Source organism: Eptatretus burgeri, chromosome 11 (assembly GCF_056783735.1).
Source record: "Eptatretus burgeri isolate ZD-2024b chromosome 11, Ebu_testis_v1, whole genome shotgun sequence".
NCBI classification, from domain to species: domain Eukaryota; kingdom Metazoa; phylum Chordata; class Myxini; order Myxiniformes; family Myxinidae; genus Eptatretus; species Eptatretus burgeri.
This window is the reverse complement of record NC_140971.1, coordinates 89,905,417-89,925,081: the sequence shown is the minus strand read 5'-3', so window position 1 is coordinate 89,925,081 and position 19,665 is coordinate 89,905,417. Positions and strand designations below refer to the sequence as shown.

Genomic DNA, 19,665 nt, shown 5'->3' with positions numbered 1-19,665 from the left:
CTTGGTGCTTCCAGTCTTGCTCTATGGATGCGAGACTTGGACTCTGACTAAGGATTTGAGATGGATACTTAATTCCTTTGGAACCAGGTCTCTTCAGAGAATCCTTGGCCATCACTGGTCAGTTTTTGTGTCCATCCAGCAGTTGCTGAGAGAGACTCGGATGAGATTTGTTATCTGCATGGTCTGCGAGCGTCAGTTACGGCTGTATGGACATGTGGCTCGTTTTTCTGACGCTGATCCTGCTCACCAGATTCTCTCAGCGAGGAAGTCTCGTGAGTGGAGGAGGCCAATGGCCCACCACGTGCATCGTGGTTGCAGCAGGTTGACCATCATCTCAAGGAGATGGGGATGGGCCTGGAATCTGCCTGGGGGAAGGCCAGATGGAGGCCCCTGGAGTACCGCCGGAAAGTGGACGCAGCGACACACAGGTCTGGCATATGCTCCGATACCTGACCTGACTCAATCATGAGCACCGATGAGCCTTCAAAAGACCTCTGGGATAAAGATGTGGAAAGACAGATCAGCGGTGACTTTTAAAATATTTCAAAGGGTTTGAATATCCCTTGGAGCACAGTCAAGACAATCATTAAGAAGTGGAAGGCATATGAGACCACCAAAACCCTGCCAAGATCAGGGAGTCCCTCCCAACTGGAAGACCAACCAAGGAGCACACTGATCAGAGAGGCCACCAAGATGCCAAGGGCAACTTTGAAAGAGCAACAGGCCTTTATTGCAAGGACATGCATGGGCAATTGATCATTGCATGCATGTGACAACAATATCGCAAGCACTCCACAAATCTGGTAGGAACAGAGCGGTGGCAAGAAGGAAGCCATGACTCAAAAAAGCCCACCTTGAGTCTCTTTTGAGGATCGGAGCTCCTTCGGCATGGTTCGGAGCTCCCAGCTTAACATGGTGAGCATGCATCTCGAGCTGGCACCAAAGCCCCAAACGTACACTGAGCATAGTTTGCATTTACGATGGTAGCCAACTTTCTCCGCTACCCACGGGCTCCTTAACGAGCCACACTGAACATTCGGGACCCCTACCAAATCACTGGATTGAACAAGAAACATCAAACCTTCCCATTGAACCTTCCCAGTACCCCTCCTCATTGTTTTCGGTCTAGCCATGGTCTTATGACTGGATGACGGATGCAATAATTCTGGACGCTCACCCGGGATGTTCCTGGTGAGATGCGGTGGAGAATACAGCATCTGTCGTGTGGTCGAGCGGCGCCAAGAACAATGGCCGACACTACGTGGTGCTCGAAATAGAGTGGCGAATTGTAGTGATGCAGAGGTCCAAGGGGGTGCAGGAGTATTTTTCTCGTGTGCGAGAGGCATTTGTGGTCAAAGGGGGGAGACTTGGTGAGTGAGGTGAGGAGTAAGGTGAGGTGCTGGTTGGGAATTGTCGTGCAGATTTGAATGGAAAATGGCGCGCAAATTCCCAAGGAAGGTCGTCTTGTGGGCATCACCGTGTGCCTATTAAACAATTGTTCATTGAATGGCATATGTGCTTGCGTGCTTGTTGTGTATTATGGCTAAAAGGAAAGGGTTTGCATGGAGGTCAGAGTAGGATCAAAGAGATATTTATTAGACCTACCTACCAGTCCCACGCAATGCAATTCAGCCCATTTACCCACTCGACATGAGGGAAGGACTAACTACATGAATCCTCATGAAATAACTGTATGTTTGGTGCCATTGTCTTTGCAGCATGCAGTTTTGCAGAACTGCAACAATATACAACACAGACTCAACGATTCTTTATAAAAATAAATATGAAAGAAAGCATTCAAAATTCTCCAGATGCAGTATTATGATAATTAGTGAAGTAATTATCATGTTATTAACCAAAATTCCACAACTTGGCTCTTTCCTGTCAAGGGAACTTATCTTGAAGATTATTAACGATCTCAACGTTCCCAACGCACGAGTATATAAAGGAGAACGAGCCTTGGATTGATGAGGAGGTGCGGTGAAGACAACGGAGTTGGGTCAGCAAAGAAACTCAGGTAAAGTGTTTTGTTCATTAATTGGAACAAGTTTAGAGACCACATACTGTTGCATAATTTTTTTCAAGATAAAGAAAAGTAACAAAATGTATCCAAAGAACAATTTCATGTTTTAAAAATAATAAAGAACACTGGTCTTTTCATACTTTCATATATTTTGTATTTCCTCAATAAAATAACATTTACATCAGTTAAAAATAAATTAAAACATGTTGATGAAAAGGATGCTGGTGCATACAATGGAGAATTTAACTATGACGATGAATCAAACTTACTCTCCCAGCTACACGCACAAGACCTGCTCTTATCTCCGTTGTGAGGGGACAGAGTGAGGGTCACTGAAACATATATATTCACACCTGTTTACATTTGTGGTCAAGAAGTGAGAGTTCTGGAATAAAGCGATTATCATCGGGAAGAAACATGATTGGAAATGATCTGAATCTGATATAAACAAACACATTGGATTAATCTGTTGAAAGTAAAACAATTTGTTTTACCTAATGGGGTTTATGTTCAGTTCTCATTCTTTCAGAGACCGACACTGTGATCCGAGTCAAGTGAGAAACATTTTGAAACATACATACAGCCTGAAGTTTGAAACATACACAAGAAATATTCAAATATCCATAAACTAAAAACAAGGGAAGGTCATTTCTGTAAAGAAATTGTTTATGCTTAAAACACACATGTGCTGAAACATAATAAACATTTACAATTATAACATCATCGCTTTATGTGTATAATGGAATATTACCTTTCTAATTAATCATATTTTTGAAGCATTTTCATGTTGAGATTAAACTTGTGTTCACCATCGCTTATCATCACTTTAATTAATAATTCCTCCGTTGTATACCTCAATCAATAGGATGTTTACTGAGAGTATTATATACAATTGAACAAAAAAATAAAACAAGGAGCTGATATGCCAGGTCCCCCTCCTTTTGGGTGGTACGCAGAATAGATCTGTGTCATGTGAAAGTGAAATGTTGAACAGCTTTTTAAATATTGTGAACACGAGCTGAGTTATTGAGGTGTTTGCCATTGCAACATAATTCAGCCAATTGGAGCCGTGATCGATTCAGGTTGAGATAACTTCATGAGGAATATAAACTGATAAACCGAGCCAAATCATGTCCAGGTTCCTCCTGATGATTTCATCTTTGCTCTTTACTTATTCAGTTTCCTCCTGATGACTGCAATGTAGTATTTGGTCTTCAATTTGATTATGTTTGTGACATATCCTAATGCTGTGTCGACTGTGCTTCCCCAATGATAAATGAGAATACAATGTCATAAGTAAATAAAAATAGAGCATTGGCACAAAATAATGCTTTTGTCTCATTTTACTGAATGTAATTATCATAACGATAATGATAATGACATTACATGCAATGATCACCATCACAATATGCAATCGCATTAATAAGAGAGACACAATCAAGTCATGAGAATGACACAATCACCCATTAAAACAATGTGGAGACTAACATTTGCATCTCAGTGACCTAATCTGTGTTTAAATAAAGATTATAACAGGTGATGAGATGAGAATGCAGGTAGATATCAAGAGCAGAATACTTGAAAGAGAAGATCACTACACTATCAGGAAAACTGGGAACTGATCACATCAGTGTATCAGTTTTCAACACTTCAAATCACTTGCATATTCATGATCACCACATTAATAACATTATAAACCAATAAGACTGTGACTGCACATCATCTCACATGAGCACAAATATATAGTTTGTGTTCCATGTGTCCAACATTATCTCATGTAACCAAAAGAGTGAAATCATTTGAAGGAAGGTTTGTAATTTTTTGGTTCTCTTTGTATAAAAATGGATGGATTTACATTTGGGTGGATCCTGCCAATTGTCGTCAGCGGATTGAAAAACTGGTGTCGTGTAATGTGAAGACTTCAACATTGCAGTGGAAGAACTGCAGATGTACCATAAACCAGGGATGCTTTCCCAAAAGTAACATACTCGACTTGATGCTGTCTCACCAAGGTTTGAATCTCAACTAAGTTATAAACAGTGTTTCACAGGGAGGTTGATTCATCAATGTGTGTGTCACCCCACGAATGGATGTCAAACGGGAATCCCGTCTGCCTACATCAGTTGAGCGTTAAAGATCCCAGATGATGTCTCCATGAAGAATAAGCGAGCCATTGCTGGGTACCATGGCCAAGTTCCAAATTCCTTCCCAAGCTACTGCAGGGAATGCAAGGGCACACCATCCAGCACAACCCTTGTCAAAATACGATTCTGCAACACTGACATTCTGTAACTGAGTTTGGTCTATCAGAATCAGAGGATATAGTGTTGTGCCAATGTTTCCCCTTTGGGCCAAAGTAACCTCGGTATTATGTTCCCTTGAGAGATTAGTTAACAAATCACAGTTCAATCGAACGATGTTCTTTCATTTAGTACAATTTAAAATCTGATGACTATTTGTAACGCAGAAGTGCAGAAACTGCTTCGCTCAAATTAAGTCATGAAAAACAAAAAGCATTAATTATTGAACTTCAACTTCGAATTATTTATCTTTCCAGATTTAATAACATCGACATCAGGGCACTCGTTTTGAATTACATCCACAAAAACTACCCTGAAGTAGAAAAATGAAAATACTTCAACAGGATTTCATTGAAACACAATGAATCAGACTGCTCCGTACATGGGCCCCATATTCATCACTCTGGACGCCTCTTCGTTCCCCCATGAGGGACCCTGGAAGGTGATCAGCTACTCCTTGGTACCTGTGGCTCTGTTTGCGGTGATGCTGAACCTCGTGGTACTCGGAGCCTGTGTGATGCGGCGTTTTGATAAACCCATGGTGTTTTACATCGCACTTTGTGTTATCACAGATGCAATTTGGGCTTTTCTATCCATACCTACCTTTGTACGTGGAATCTTGGCTGTGAAAAGACGTATTTACTTCATAGAATGTCTCATTCAGTTGTACTCCATTGATTGTGTTAGTTATTCTCAATTCTTAATCCCATGGTTAATGGACATCGATCGTTACTGGGCCATTCTACGGCCGTATTCATATGCAGTTTGGACAGCCAAGAGAAAGGGAATGATGTTTCCAGCGTTTGGTGTCATAAGTACAACGATTACAATTCTAATGTCTTTTCCCATTTTTGCATCACATTTATATTTTTGCAAAAAAGAATTGACAATTTTCGAAGCATTTTGCCAGATGGGATTTCTCTTTAAAATATCTTGTGGAGGAAAAACCGTAACAAACACAATTATTCTCATTGTCGTATATTTTGTTTATACATTATCAACCACAACAATCATTTTCACCTCTTGGAGAATCATCCACGTGTGTAGAAAATCCAGTTCAAGTACATTCAGTAACAAGGCCCTGCACACGTGCTGCACACAGATCATGGTGTTTGTTATTAAGTTGGGTTCTCGAATGGCATTTGTGTTATCGGTGAGATTAGGAGATCATAGCATTTCATTCAGATTAATCCTCTACATTATCTGTATGTTTACATCTCCCATTGCTGATCCCCTCATATATGGCTTGAGGACAAAAGAAATCCGAGTGCCCTTAACTCGACTTTATCAACGATGGAAGAAACAGGATTTATTTATTTGATATTGACAAAAAAAAACATGTGACGTGATTATAAAATAACACAATGATAAATGAACAGGAAATAAAGATTATATGGAAATGTAGGAAAAATTAAATGCCCAGGATAGAAATTGAATCCAGGTCCTCTGGAATACAGCATCAGTGCTCTGCAATCTCAGATATCTGGGTGATCCACCAGCAAAACCCACAATTCTCACACATATCAATGCCACACTCTTTCCCCTGCTGCTTGCAACACACTCACTGCCAACTGCAGGAGCAGCAAGGGCCTGTCCTCGCTGACAATAACTTGATAAATACTTGCACTATAGTTAAAGCCATACCATAAAAATGTTTATAATGAAAGCAGAATAAAGGATTGTGCATGGTCATGCTATGTTCACAAAATGATTGAAAAACTTTGAATCCAACGTTTCAAGTTCACTCAAACATAAAGCAGTGTGTATTTCCCTCGAGGAATTATGATGATGAATTGAATTCTGAGAGAAGATTGTGGTGAAAAGCCAATAATTCAATCAAAAAAGGAAAACTCTCAAGCCGATGTTGTTGAGGAGTGGTGTCGACACCACATTGGGGTTAATAATCTTGAAAACCATTTAATCGATTTTGAATATATATATATATATATATATATATATATATATATATATATATATATATATATTTTTTTTTTTTTTCAAACAATTATTCGAAAGAAACATCTCAATTACTATTTTTAAAATAAGAACAACACAACAAGGTAAATTTGCCACCACAGTGACATGTCAATTAGTTAAGTCATTCTCATTTTATCAACTGAAAGTACCACAATTTGACTCTTTGTGATCAAAATAAGTTATCGTACCCTTTCTTAATGATCTTCATATTGCCAACAAATGAGAACAAAAAGTACACCAATGAGCGTTGAATTGATTTGGTGGTGAGTTACAGACAACAGGGCGGCTTCACTTCGGACAGTAACCAAACTCAGGTTCAGTATGTGAATGAACTGAATCAGTTCATACCTGCTGATGTGTCTATTCCATGTTCTTTTGATCGTTTGTGCCATTTTCATGCTCACGTGACCCGTTCCCATTTTAATACATACTCAGCGTGCTTGTATGTCGCTTTGCTGATGGTTTAATCAAGACAACATATTGTACTTTACAAACATATTGCATGTCTATCTGTGAATTTCAATGAAGATGTAAAATGAAATAAAACGCATGAAAAAAGGATCTTTTATAACAGCCAGTTGTTGTTTTTGCTGCTCTTGTGGTGCCTGTGGGTGCTGTAGTTTGTGTGCTCCTTTCATGTATTTTTACATATTTTTCTCCAGATTTCTGTCCAGGTCACATTTATGGAGGGGTGGGGCGGGGGGGGGGATTGGGAGAGTCAAGGTGGAGGGGAGACCCAATTCTTGCTATGTACATGTGTCTTGTACAGTGCCCCGGTGATAACAGTGTTAGAAAATCATCCTTCAACAAAAAGAAAGTTTAAACAACATTGCGATGAAGTTGCAATCGTAATAAGAATAATTCGAAATTTTCAACATATTTCATTTCACTGAATTTGAATGCAGGTTAAACCCAAAGCAAACAACAGTGGTGTACCATTCTAACAGTCTTTGGTATGAATGAGTCGGTGTTCACACAAACCTCCCAGACTCAGAGCAGACTCTCTGTTCATTACTCCACAGAAGCCTTGGAATAATAATTTACTGAATTTTTCTTGAAAAGGGACATTTTCACGAAGCAATTCGCCTGCACCAAAGGTTGGCTCATCCAGATGGTGCAGTGCAATGCCTGCTGAAATCAGTCCAAAGGAAGAAGACAATGTAAATGAGATCTGTACACCAAAGAACCGTACATTTGCATTGCATGGTGACATGGGCTGGCAGGGAGGCTTCCAGGTACACACACTCACTTTAAGCTGTCTAACCTGGGTTTGACTCCTGACCCAGCTATAAACTGTCATCACGGTGTTTCACAGGCAGAGTAATTGATCAATGTGTGTGCCGTCCCTCGGGTAAATGTGAAACTGGGAATCCCGTCTGCCGGCGTTACTTAGTGGATGTTAAAGATCCCATGGTATCCTTCATGAAGAGGAGCAAGCTTGCCAGCAACTGAGCCAACTTACAAATTGCTGCCCTCACCTTGGTCAAACGTCAGGCCTGGCCAACCAGTTCATGAAAGACTTGAACCAAACTTCCCCCGGCCAATCCCACGAGAACATGGCAATAATTGTGGCCGTGAACACGAAGAAGTTCGATGATGGAGGTGATGTTTGCAGACTTCCAAGCAGATGGAGGATGTCCTCGGGCACATGATAAGTTGAAAATCTGTCAGCGAACAGACGGGTCAAATTCCGAGTTACTCCATGTGATTGTGTGTCTCCTTCCGTGTCTGTGACGCTGTTTTTAATAATAGGATCCTGTTGTTGTACCATTGGAACTTCTTTATGAAAGGGTGAGGTCGATTCTTCTTCTTCTTCTTCTTCATTCCTGAAATACAGACTGTTCTGTGGTTAAACTGACACAGATTTTTGTCCAAATTAATCGATTATGGGTTTTCCAAACAAAGAAATTGGTGATTGCCTTTGCAATGGTATCAATTTTTAACTCACCTGGAACTTAGTTTCAGGGAGCTTTTGGGATGGCACGTCGTCCGCTCGTCTGTCCATCTGTCCGTCCACAAACATTTGCAACTTCTTCTTTGAATCGACAAACACAATTCTGATAAAACTTTACCACAACCTTCATCACCTGGTATGGACCAAAGTTCTGCTCATGGCGTTCTTTTTTTTAATATATTGTCGAGGCTCATATGAGAGCAAACACACAATGCACAGCAAGGAGGGGAGGGGCATGAGACAAGAGGGGCGGGAGAGGGAAGGACAAAACATTGGGGAACAGAGACATCAGAGATCTGTTGAAGGGAGAGGGATGGGGGCGGTGAACACGGGGAATACAAGATGGACATTACAGGGACTTTCAGGAAGGAAAGCAGGGAATTTGAAGGAGGTGGTTTGGGGAGGATTTACAAGGATATAAAAGAACGAGGTTTTGGATGGGGGAAGAGAAGAAGTGGTGGTGAACAGCTGTTTTGAAGGGCTGGAGGGGAGAATGGGATTGAAGAGAGTGAGGGAGTTTATTCCAAAGGAGGGAAAAAGAGAAATGAACGAGTGAAGGTGAGCAGTGATTCGTGATTTTGGGAGTTTTACCAGAAAGGCCGAGGAAGGACTTTGCGTGACAGAGGATTCCCAGTCAGTGACTGGTTTTGGAGGCGAGGTTGGAAATGTGGCTTTCCCAGGAAAGATCATGGCAGATATTGAGACCCAGAAGCTCGAATGAAAGGACTTCTTCCAGAGGATTGTTGAGAAAGTAGATGAGGGGGAGGGAGTTACTAAACTGTCCTTATGGAGAGACATCGTGAGTGTCAGATTTGTCAGGATTGAAAGACTTTTTCCACGTGTTGGACCAGTTTGTGATTTTATCCAGATCTGCAGTGAGCAAAGAAACTGCCGTTTGCCAGTCTGAAGGATGACAGATGGTACGGCAGAGCGTGGAATCATCACAAAGAGACAAAAGGATTTTCCAGAGAGACGGAGAGATCATTGATGAAAACTAGAAAAAGATTTGGGCCCAGAACGCTGCCTTGAGGAACTCCAGCCTGGACAGGAATAGGGAATAAAAGATGTATAATAAAAAAAAAATATATGTGTGTGGAGGTTTGAGGGGTTTATGAAGGCAGTTTATGGATTTGTTACCTTTCCATGAGGGACAAAACATTCACACCTGTGATGTCATAGGTCACATGGTTTGGTGGCCATATTGTAGTTCCCCAAAAAATTATAAATATCGTCTGTTCCAGAACGGCTGGAGAGATTGAGGGGAACTTCACCCACATGTTCCCCCAAACTTGGGGATACCATGGTGTAAGTGAATAATTAATGTCACAAGGTCTGGCAGCCATATTGGATTGATCTAAAATCTAAACAAAAAATTATCATTCTTGATCCTCTTCATAGATCAACATGAAACTTCACAGTTATTGTTATGATTTAAATCGTTTAGCGGCAGCCTTTTAATTACAATACATGATAACCGCATCAGAAATCGAAGTGTCAACATCACCGGCATGCCGAAGAAAGAAAAGAAAAAAAAGAAAAATAAACATGCAGTCTGAAACACTGACGGGTTCCTCCTGTGTGAACCCCATTTTTATATACCAATTCCCCTAAACGCTGCCAATACGCCATTATACGGTAGCTGAAAGTCAGAAACATGTTCAGTAAGTTCTGTGGTCATCCGGAAGACGTCAAATATGTATACACACATCAATATGCGTTGGAGATACTTACTCATAGGCTCAAAGCACGTTACTCATAGGTTAGAAATAAGTTTCGGGTACGCTAAACATTACCTCGACGTGTTTCGACTTATGAGTATCTTACAAGTAACGTGTGTCGACGTGTGTCAACGATCGCATAACGTGCAGACCACTTATGGCTAGCGTATGTGGAACGTGTGCGTCATACGCTGGCATACGTCTAAAAATTTTGAGCATGCTTAAAATTTGTCGACATGCTCGCGTACTACCACATATGCCAGCATGCTTTAGCGTGCTCTTAACGTATACAAAACTTACCCATAACGTATTCGACGTGTGCCAGCGTATTCGGCAAATTTTCCATACGTCGGCATACGCTGGCTAAAACGTCAATGTGTGACAGGGCCTTGACACTTCGATGTCGAGTGCGGTTATGATTTGAATCGTCGAGCGGCAGCCTTTGAATAGGCTACGTCACGTGATCATCGGCGATACGCTGTCGCGTGCTCTGTATACGTTAGACTATCGTTGGGCATAGGTTGTGAAGGCCAACAACACGCGAAGCATTCATTGGTAAAAGTTATCTATGTTATCGAAATGTTCTGTGTACGTTACTCACACATTAAGCATACATCCAACTCGTTATGAATACACCCAAAACTGGAAAAAAAAAAAAACCATCAATAGTTCAGCGTACGCCTGCGTTTTACATCAATTTTGATACGTTTTTACATCAATATGTATGCATATATTGTTACGAATTCACGCCCGCCGGTGTGCGAACTGCCGCTTTCCAATAATAGAAGCAGTTTGCCCACCGGACGGACAATTCAGTCGTGACCTTCCGGAGCTTACACAGGAACCCTGTCATGGGTGGGACTTCAACCCCACCACGGCCTCGCCAATTTTCTACACGCGCAGGATAGGGTCAATCGCCGAATCTCGATGTACGTAAGTACCCGCGCGGATAGCTAACCGGGAGACCATACCTCGGCGTAGTTCGGCTTGGGACACGAACCGCTTAAGCGGTCCGTTCCGTTCTGCAGTGATAACAGAGCGGGTATTATCGCCCAACCTCGCCAGATCCAATTCTATTTAACGGGTGTTTAAAACCCAACTATTTATTCCACGATGCAAGATGGCATTTCCAATAGGGAGAAGACGCAACGAACGGGATACATTTGAATAAAGCACATTTATTTTTTACAACATGTATGAGGCAAGGCAATCATGCAATATACAGGCAAACAAAAGCAATCATGTGACGTATGCAAAGGAAAAGCACTACGACCGAATACAAGCAATATTCATTTACAGGCACTTAAGCAGTTTTACTTATGGACACGGCACCACATCATTCACTCAAAAGAAAAGCAAGAAAGACCCCCTCATAGACAAGGGAGTCAGACTGGGCCCGTGGGCCTTTATGGCATGGGACTTAGCTGACCGAATGGGTCCCATGAGAACGAGGCTGGTTACCTGCACCCTCGTGGTGCGACGATCGGCAAGCGCTCTCCGGCACTCTCCTCCCGACTGCGCGGCAGAGCTGGTCCTCCACGCACAACCTTCGCGACTTTGCGCCCAGAGGGAAAGGCAGCACCTCTTCGATGTCCGCCCCAGAAGGCGAAACCACCAAAGGCCCGATCCACACGAGCTTGAACCACACCAGCTTGAAAGAAAAAAAGACCAAGACAAAAGACAAAGACCCCCGCGGAAAGCTCGCGTCTTGTCCGCCTTATATCTCCTGGGGCTCAGCGCTTCACTCCTCCCCGTTTTCGGCTCCGCCTCCCTTTGAGCTTCTTCGAGAAACTTCTCGAAAAGGGGCGTGCCTCCGTTCCCAGCTCCTCATTCCATGAACCGACCAATGGCGAACGATCTGCCTCACCCTCCACCCACACCAAGTGCGGAGAAAACAGGCGGGAATATTAGTCGGAAAATCCGCGCGCCCTCAAGTTCCTTCCTTTTGCTCGCGTTTATTGACTGAATGCGGAGAGATGGTTGGAATGTGTCCGTGGAGAAGAAGGGAATTGATATCTGGCGTAGCGGCGAAGGTGGTTAGGTGGTTGGCGATCCTGGTTGTGGCGTTGGTGGCGTGGTTGGCGTTGTGGTGAAGGGGAGCGATGTTGGTTGTTATAATGGTGGTGGAGATGTGGTTGGTTCAAAATAACGACAGAAAAAGAAAAACCTACCTCACAGGATCATAGCCCGGTTAACACGAAGAATATCCATGAAACAACGATGAGTAAATCTAACTGAACACAGACTTATCGATCGAACTGAACGAAGGAACCTTTATGGGACATTTTCACAAAAGCAGGTCAGGTAACGGTAAAGAACAAACTCAAAAATCAACTTCCTTTGATATTCTCGAGATAGTGCTTGAACCCCTTATAAGGCCGAGAAAAATGTTAAAATGATGTCAGCAACGCAGGATCACCATGAGGCCTCTGCACTGACTGGGCAATAAATGCTTGATAAAAATTCTCGGACAGTCTTGACCGTGACCTGACCCGCTTTTGTGAAAATGTCCCTCATGGTGTTCTGCGAATTTCCACAGCCGTAACAATACATACATCCAATTATATATTTTCTCCAAATTCCTTTTTGCGAGTGTTGAACAATGCTGTCGACCATTGGGAATGGGGTTATGCAGCAAATAAAGGTCACATTGGGCTGGAAAGTTGTCGGGAGCAAAATGGCATGTCACACTTGAAGCCATTACCGGGAGAAATGACAAATGAAAGCCCAAGATATACAGAGCCAACAGAAAGTCCAAACCCACTTTAAAATTTTTCACCTTTTGTTGCCTTTTCGCCTGGAATTAAATTGCATTAAATCCGACTTTTTTTCACCTGTGTTTACACAGAGGACCCTACAAGTTCCAAGGGAAAAACTAATTCTACTATTTTCAGAAAATTAATAAAAATACAAAACTAGAATATCTTGGTTGGATAATTGTCCACCCCCCTCATTCCAGCAATTGTGAATTAGCTCAGGTGTAACCAATCACCTTAAAAATAACACAACAAATTCATTGGCAACCAACTGTGTTAAATTATAGTGATTCTAATTATTTCAGAATAAAATCACCTGTTCCTGTAGGTTTCCTCTGCGAGGTGGTGCATTTCACAGCAAAGACTCAACGATTGTCAGGTCAAGCCAGATCAGATCTGTGACTTGCTACAGGTCAGGTATGGGAGCATGTGGCAGAACAGCGCGTCGCTGCATCCTTTCTCCACCGGTACTCCAGTGGCACCTGTCTGGCCATCCCCCAGGCAGATGCCAGGCCCATCCCCATCTCCTTGAAATGCTGGTCAACTTGCTGCAACCACGAGGCACGAGGTCGGCCCATTGGCCTCCTCCACTCACGAGACTCCCTCACTGAGAGAATCTGGTGAGCAGGATCAGCGTCAGGAAAACGAGCCACATGACCAAACAGCCGCAACTGACGCTCCCGGACAATGCAGGTAACAAATCTCATCCGAGTCTCTCTCAGCAACCGCTTGGTGGACACAAAATCTGACCAGCGATAGCCAAGGATTCTCAGAAGAGACCTGGTACAAAAGGAATTAAGTCTCCATCTCAGATCCTTGGTCAGAGACCAAGTCTCGCATGCATAGACCAAGACTGGAAGCATCAAGGAACTGAAGACTCGGACTTTCGTCCTCCCGCACAGGTACGGGCAGCGCCACACCCCATGATCCAGTGAATCCATGACTCTTCAGGCCCGACTCAGACGTCTATTGTCCTCTGACTCACAGCCAGAGACATGAATCTCACTGCCAAAGGAGGTGAATCTCTCCAGGACCTCAACATCCACACCACAAACAGACACAGACAGGACAGCATCCAAGATGTCATTGAAAGCCTGGATCTGAGTTTTGACCCAAGAAACCCATAATACCAGCAGCTGCACACGAGTGCAGCATTTCCATCAGCCTTGAGAAGTTCAGCATGGATGCCACAGATCCCTGGAGCTTGACCCCGTTTCAACCGGTTCACCGCAGCCCGTATTTACACAAGCGAAGGTGGACCACAGTTGATTGGAGGGTCAGCAACAGGGATTGTAACACCCTTGACGTCCAACTCGACAGCTGGTGGATCAGCCTGGTGCAACTGCTCAAAGTAACCGGCCCAGCGGGCCTTCACTTCAGACTCCTCTGTCAAGAGCCTACCACTCTCTGCTCTAACTGCAGTGCTCCGAGGGATGGGCTTGGATGAACGCAATGCACAAATTCTCCGGAAAGTGGGAAGAAAATCACCTGTCCACAGGTGATGCTCTACCCCTCACAGATTCCTTGCACATCGGCCTCCTTGTCTACCCTTAGTGCACGTACAGTTTTACGCCTCAGCTCACTGAACAGCTCAGCTCTGCCATTCAGCCTGGCCCTGCGACTCTGGTAAATGGTATCCAGTGTCTCTTGAGTGACAAAATTCTTCTTTGCCCTGCGGTGAGTTCCAAGACATCCACCGGCAACATCAAGGATGGTGGTCTTGAAGGCACTCCACAACTCTTCAGGATCCCCGCAAAGCATCCAGACACCCCAAATGTCCACTTCGCCTGTTCGCAAACTCCTCAGCTGCCCTCTCATCCTTGAGCTTGCCAACATCCAGCCAAGGCAGGGATGGTGCCATTCTCCCAGATTTAAGGTGCAGCTTTAGAGTTGCTACAACAAGCCGCTGGTCATTATTGAGGAACTGAGCACTCCGGTAGACAATGCAGTTCTGGATCATCCTCCAGCGAACATCATCGAGCACATGGTCAATCACCTTTGCCACATCACCAGCGTTGGAATACCAAGTCCAGCGATGAGCTTGTGGGTGTTGAAACCATGAATCAGCCACCCTAAGTCCATGACTTCTTGCAAAGCCAAGGAATTTCGTGCTATTCTGGATCACTTTTCCAGACCAATGGGGAAAAACACACATCTCATAACTATCCCCACCAGTTCCAGTCGATGCATTAAAATCCCCCTAGACGAGAAGTTTATCTCGTCTGGGGCACTGTCTGATCAACCATAGACTCGGGCGTGGCACATAATACATCCTTCACGGTGAGATCACTCGCCTCAGTCGGAGCATAAACAGAGACCAGGGAAATGACACCGAAGGAGTGACGAATCCTTAGTCGCATAATACGCTCGTTTACCGGTGTTACCTCAATTATCATTGGGGTCAGCAAATTGGACACAGCTACAGCAACTCCTTGAGTATGGTAACCATCAGGTGTGACCAGACCAATAGTAGGTGTAGCCACCTGCCATTATCTCGCCGCAATCCGGTCTCCGAACCGAAGAGTGTGCTGCAATACCGATGTCCAAACTCTTGAGCTCAGTTGATAACGGAGACTGTTGTCATCCTCTCTTCGGTATAGGACATTCCAGGCACCCACCCGAAGGGACCGCCTCAGTTTAACCCAAGGACACCGCCATCTGGTGGATGACACCTCAGCACCACTCCGACACACTCTCCAGCAATCTGACCCAGGAATGTTTCCCCGGGGCTTCCCTCCTATTATCAAAGATTGGGAGTCCCGAAGGCTTTGCCCCAATGCCGTCACCCGGTGAACTGCCCTGCGTTGGGAAGCTGCACAGGAGATACTCCCACGGAGTGAGTTTTCAGATTTTTTTTGCGTTTTTGTGTTTTGTGGAATGAAGGGTTTTACGGTGGCCGGAGTGCAAATCCTGCCACCACCCTCCGAATAAAAAGTAACCCAACTGCAGGAGGACGTCCGCAGACACAGTTGGTCACTAGCTATGGAAGGCTGTTGGCTCAAAGGAGCTCCTCCACCCTTTGACAGGTTCTAATTTTTAATCCTGCTGGGTGTCCATTTCCAAACACGCTCCTCACCAAAGAACCTGTTGGGGGAGACAGTTTAGTCGCCGACAACCCGAACATGGAACAGGTTTGTACAGGTTTTCATGGTACCTGCAGCAGGTCACAGATCTCAACTGAGCTGACATTTTCTCCAGGCATCATGGAAACCTGCACTAAGCTGTTCCATGGTTGGGTTGTCGGTGAATAAACCATCTCCCCCACCCGATTTCCTGCTGAGGAGGGTGTATAACATGGTCACCCAGCAGGATTAAAAAATAAAACCTGTCAAAGGGCGGATGAGCTCCATGTGAGCCAACAGCCAATGATATCTGGTGCCCAACTGTGTCTGCGGACGTCCTCCTGCAGCTGGGTTACTTCTTATTCGGAGGTTGGTGGCAGGATTTGCACTCTGGCCACCGTAAAACCCTTCGTTCGGCAAAACATTGCAGAAGCATAAAAAAATCCGAAAACCCACTCAGTGGGAATAATTCCTCCTTTGCATCTTCCCTTTGCAGGGCAGCTCACCAGATAACAGGATTGGGGCAAAGCCTTTGGGACCCACAAACTTTGATGATAGGAGGGAAACCATGGGGTAACTTTCCAGAGTCAGATTGCAGGAGAGTGCGTCGGGGTGGTGCTGAGGTGTCGTCCACCAGACGGCGGTCTCCTTGGCTTAACCCGAGGCGGTCCCTTCAGGTGGATGCCTGGAATGTCCTATCCCGAAGAGAGGATGAACAACTGTCTCTGTTATCACCAGACCTCAAGCACTTGGACATCAGTATTGCAGCACTCTCTGAGCTTCAGAGACCAGATTGTGGCGAGATCATGGCGGGTCGTTACAGCAATTATTGGTCTGGGTGCTCTGATGGTTACAACACCCAAGGAGTTGCTGAAGCTGTGTCCAATCGGCTGACTCCAATGATAATTGAGATAACACCGGTCAACAAGCATAGCATGAGAGGAAGGATTCATCACGACTTGGGTGTCATTTCCCTTGTCTCTATATATGCTCCGACTGAGACGAGTGATCAAACCATGAAGGATGAATTTTTGCCACACTCGAGTCTGTGGTTGATTAGTGCCCCAGGCGAGATTCACCTCGAGTCTTGGGGATTTCAATGCATCGACGGGAACGGATAGGGATGGGAATGAGATGTGTGTTGCTCCCCATGGGTGTGGAACTGTGAACCTGAATAGCACTAAGTTCCTTGACTTTGCAAGAGTTCATAGACTTAGGATGTCAGGCTGGTTCATGGTTTCAGCACCCCACAAGCTCATCGCTGGACTTGGTATTCCAATGCTGGTGGTGAGGCGAAGGAGATTGTCCATGTGCTCAGTGATGGTCGCTGGAGGATAATCCAGAACTGCAGGGTCAACCGGAGTGCTCAGTTCCTCAATACGGACCACTGGCTTGTTTTAGCAACTCTTAAGTTGCACCTTAGTTCCAGGAGAATGGTACCATCCCGGCCGAGGCTGGATGTTGGCAAGCTCAAGGATGAGAGGGAAGCTGAGGAGTTTACGAGCAGGCGGAGTGGAGATTTGGGGTGTCTGGGTGCTTTGGCAGATCCTGAAGAGTTGTGGAGTGCCTTCAAGACCACCGTCCTTGATGTTCCCGGTGGATGTCTTGGAACTCACCATCAGTCGAAAAGAATTTTTTTCTCTCAAAGGACACTGGATACCATTGATCAGAGTCGCAGGGCCAGGCTGAATGGCAGAGCTGAGCTGTTCAAGCAGCTGAGGTGAAAAATTGTACGTGCGCCAAGGGTGGACAAGGAGGCTGATGTGCGAGGAATCTGTGAGGGGGTGGAACATCACCTGTGGTCGCGTGATTTTCGTCCTGTTTACAGGGGAATTCACGCATTGCGTTCGGCCAAGCCCATCTATCAGTGTGCTGCAGTTCGAGCAGTGGGTGGATGGCTCTTGACAGAAAAGTCTAAAGTGAAACCCCGCTGGGCTGGTTATTTTGAGCGGTTGTACCAGCCTGATCCACCAGCTGTCGAGTTGGATGTCAGTTGTGCTACAATCCCTATTGCTGACCCTCAAATCAACTGTGGTCCACCTTCGCTTGTGGAAACATCGGCTGCGGTAAACCGCTTAAAATGGGGAAAAGCTCCAGGTATCTGTGGCATCCATGCTGAACTTCTCGAGGATGCTGGAAATGCTGCACTCATGTCGTTGCATGCAGTGCCGTACTCTGTCTGGAACACAAGCATCATCCCAACTGACTGGAAGAGGAGCCTTGAAAGGGAAGGGTGATCGCCAGGACTGCAACAACCATGGAGGGGTGACGCTGCTCTCAGTGCCGGGCAAGGTCTTTGCTCGGATCATTATTGATAGGGTTCACCACCATCTGCTTGAGCACCAGCCTCCAGACCAGTCAGGCTACACACCAAACAGTTTGACCGTATCCTTGCTCTTTGCGTCCTCACCAAACGCAGATGAGCGTTTCGGCAGGGGTTGCTTGCATCCAATGTTGATCTCTGCATAGCGTTTTAATCAGTGAATCAGGATCCCCTCTGGAGGATTATTGGTCGTCATTGTGTGCCACCAAAACTGACCAATCTGATGTCTGAACTGTACTCTGGAACTGAGAGTGCTGTGAGATGTAGTGGTACCATCTCTGACTTTTTTCCAGTTTTTACTGGAGTATATCAGGGGTGTTTACTGGCTTTTCCAGACTTTTCATTACTTTTTTGGACTGGATTCTGGGGAGGATGTCAAGCTGCGATGCATCGTTTGGGAATATCAAGATTTCTGACCTTGATTTGGCAGATGATGCAGTCATCTTTGCGGAGAGTTTAGAAATCCTTTTGGGGGCCCTCTTGGTGCTGAATGAGGAGTCAGAGCCGCTGGGATTATGGGTTTCCTGGGTGAAACCTAAGATCCAGACTTTCAATGACATCTTGTATGTTGCTGTCCTGTCTGTGCCTGTTTGTGGTGAGGATATTTAGGTCGTGCAGAGATTCACTTAACTTGGCAGTGATATTCATGTCTCTGCTGGCTGTGAGCCAGAGGTCAACAGTCAGCTGGATCGGACCTGGGGAGTCGTGGATTCACTGGATCATGGGGTGTGGTACTGCCGCTACCTGTGCAGGAGGACAAAAGTCCGACTCTTCAGGTCCTTGGTGCTTCCAGTCTTGTTCTATGGGTGTGAGACTTGGATTCTGACCAGGGATCTGAGACAGAGACTTAATTCCTTTGGTACCCGGTCTCTTCAGAGAATCGTTGGCTATCGCTGGTCTGACTTTGTGTCCAACGAGTGGTTGCTGAGAGAGACTCCAATGACGTTTGTTACCTGCATTGTCTCTGAGTGTCAGTTGCAACTGTATGGACATGTGGCTCATTTTACTGACGCCGATTCTTCTCACCAGATTCTCTCAGCAAGGGAGTCTCGTGAGTGGAGGAAGCCAATGGGCCGACCATGTGCCTCGTGGTTGCAGCTGGTTGATCAGCATCTCAAGGAGATGAGGATGGGCCAGGCATCTGTCTGGGGATTGGCCAGATGGAGGCCCCTGGAGAACCAGCGGAAAGTGGACGCAGCGACACACTGGTCTGGTGCATGCTCCCACACCTGACCTGACAACCATGAGCACCAATGAGCCTTCAGGAGACCTCCGGGATAAAGATGTGGAAAGACACAGATCAGGGGTGACTTTTGAAATATTTCAAAGGGTTTGAATATCCCTTGGAGTACAGTCAAGACAATCATTAAGAAGTGGAAGGCATATGGGACCACCAAAGCCCTGCCGAGATCAGGCAGTCCCTCCCAACTGGATGACCAACCAAGGAGCACACTGATCACAGAGGCCACCAAGAGGCCAAGGGCAACTTTGAAAGAGCAACAGGCCTTTATTGCAAAGAAGTGCATGTGCATGTGGTCATTGCGTGCATGTG

General features: G+C 45.0%; 1 long non-coding RNA gene across 1 annotated transcript in view; it reads right to left on the bottom strand.

Annotated features, from left to right (window-relative positions):
- Positions 1 to 1,926: 1,926 nt before the first annotated feature.
- The window catches only part of LOC147017598 (uncharacterized), a 30,880-nt gene continuing 13,141 nt past the window's right edge, over positions 1,927 to 19,665 (bottom strand). Inside the window, exon 4 of the long non-coding RNA XR_015049563.1 lies at positions 1,927 to 5,415. This is a non-coding gene — a long non-coding RNA (uncharacterized LOC147017598). The remainder of the gene's footprint in view (positions 5,416 to 19,665) is intronic.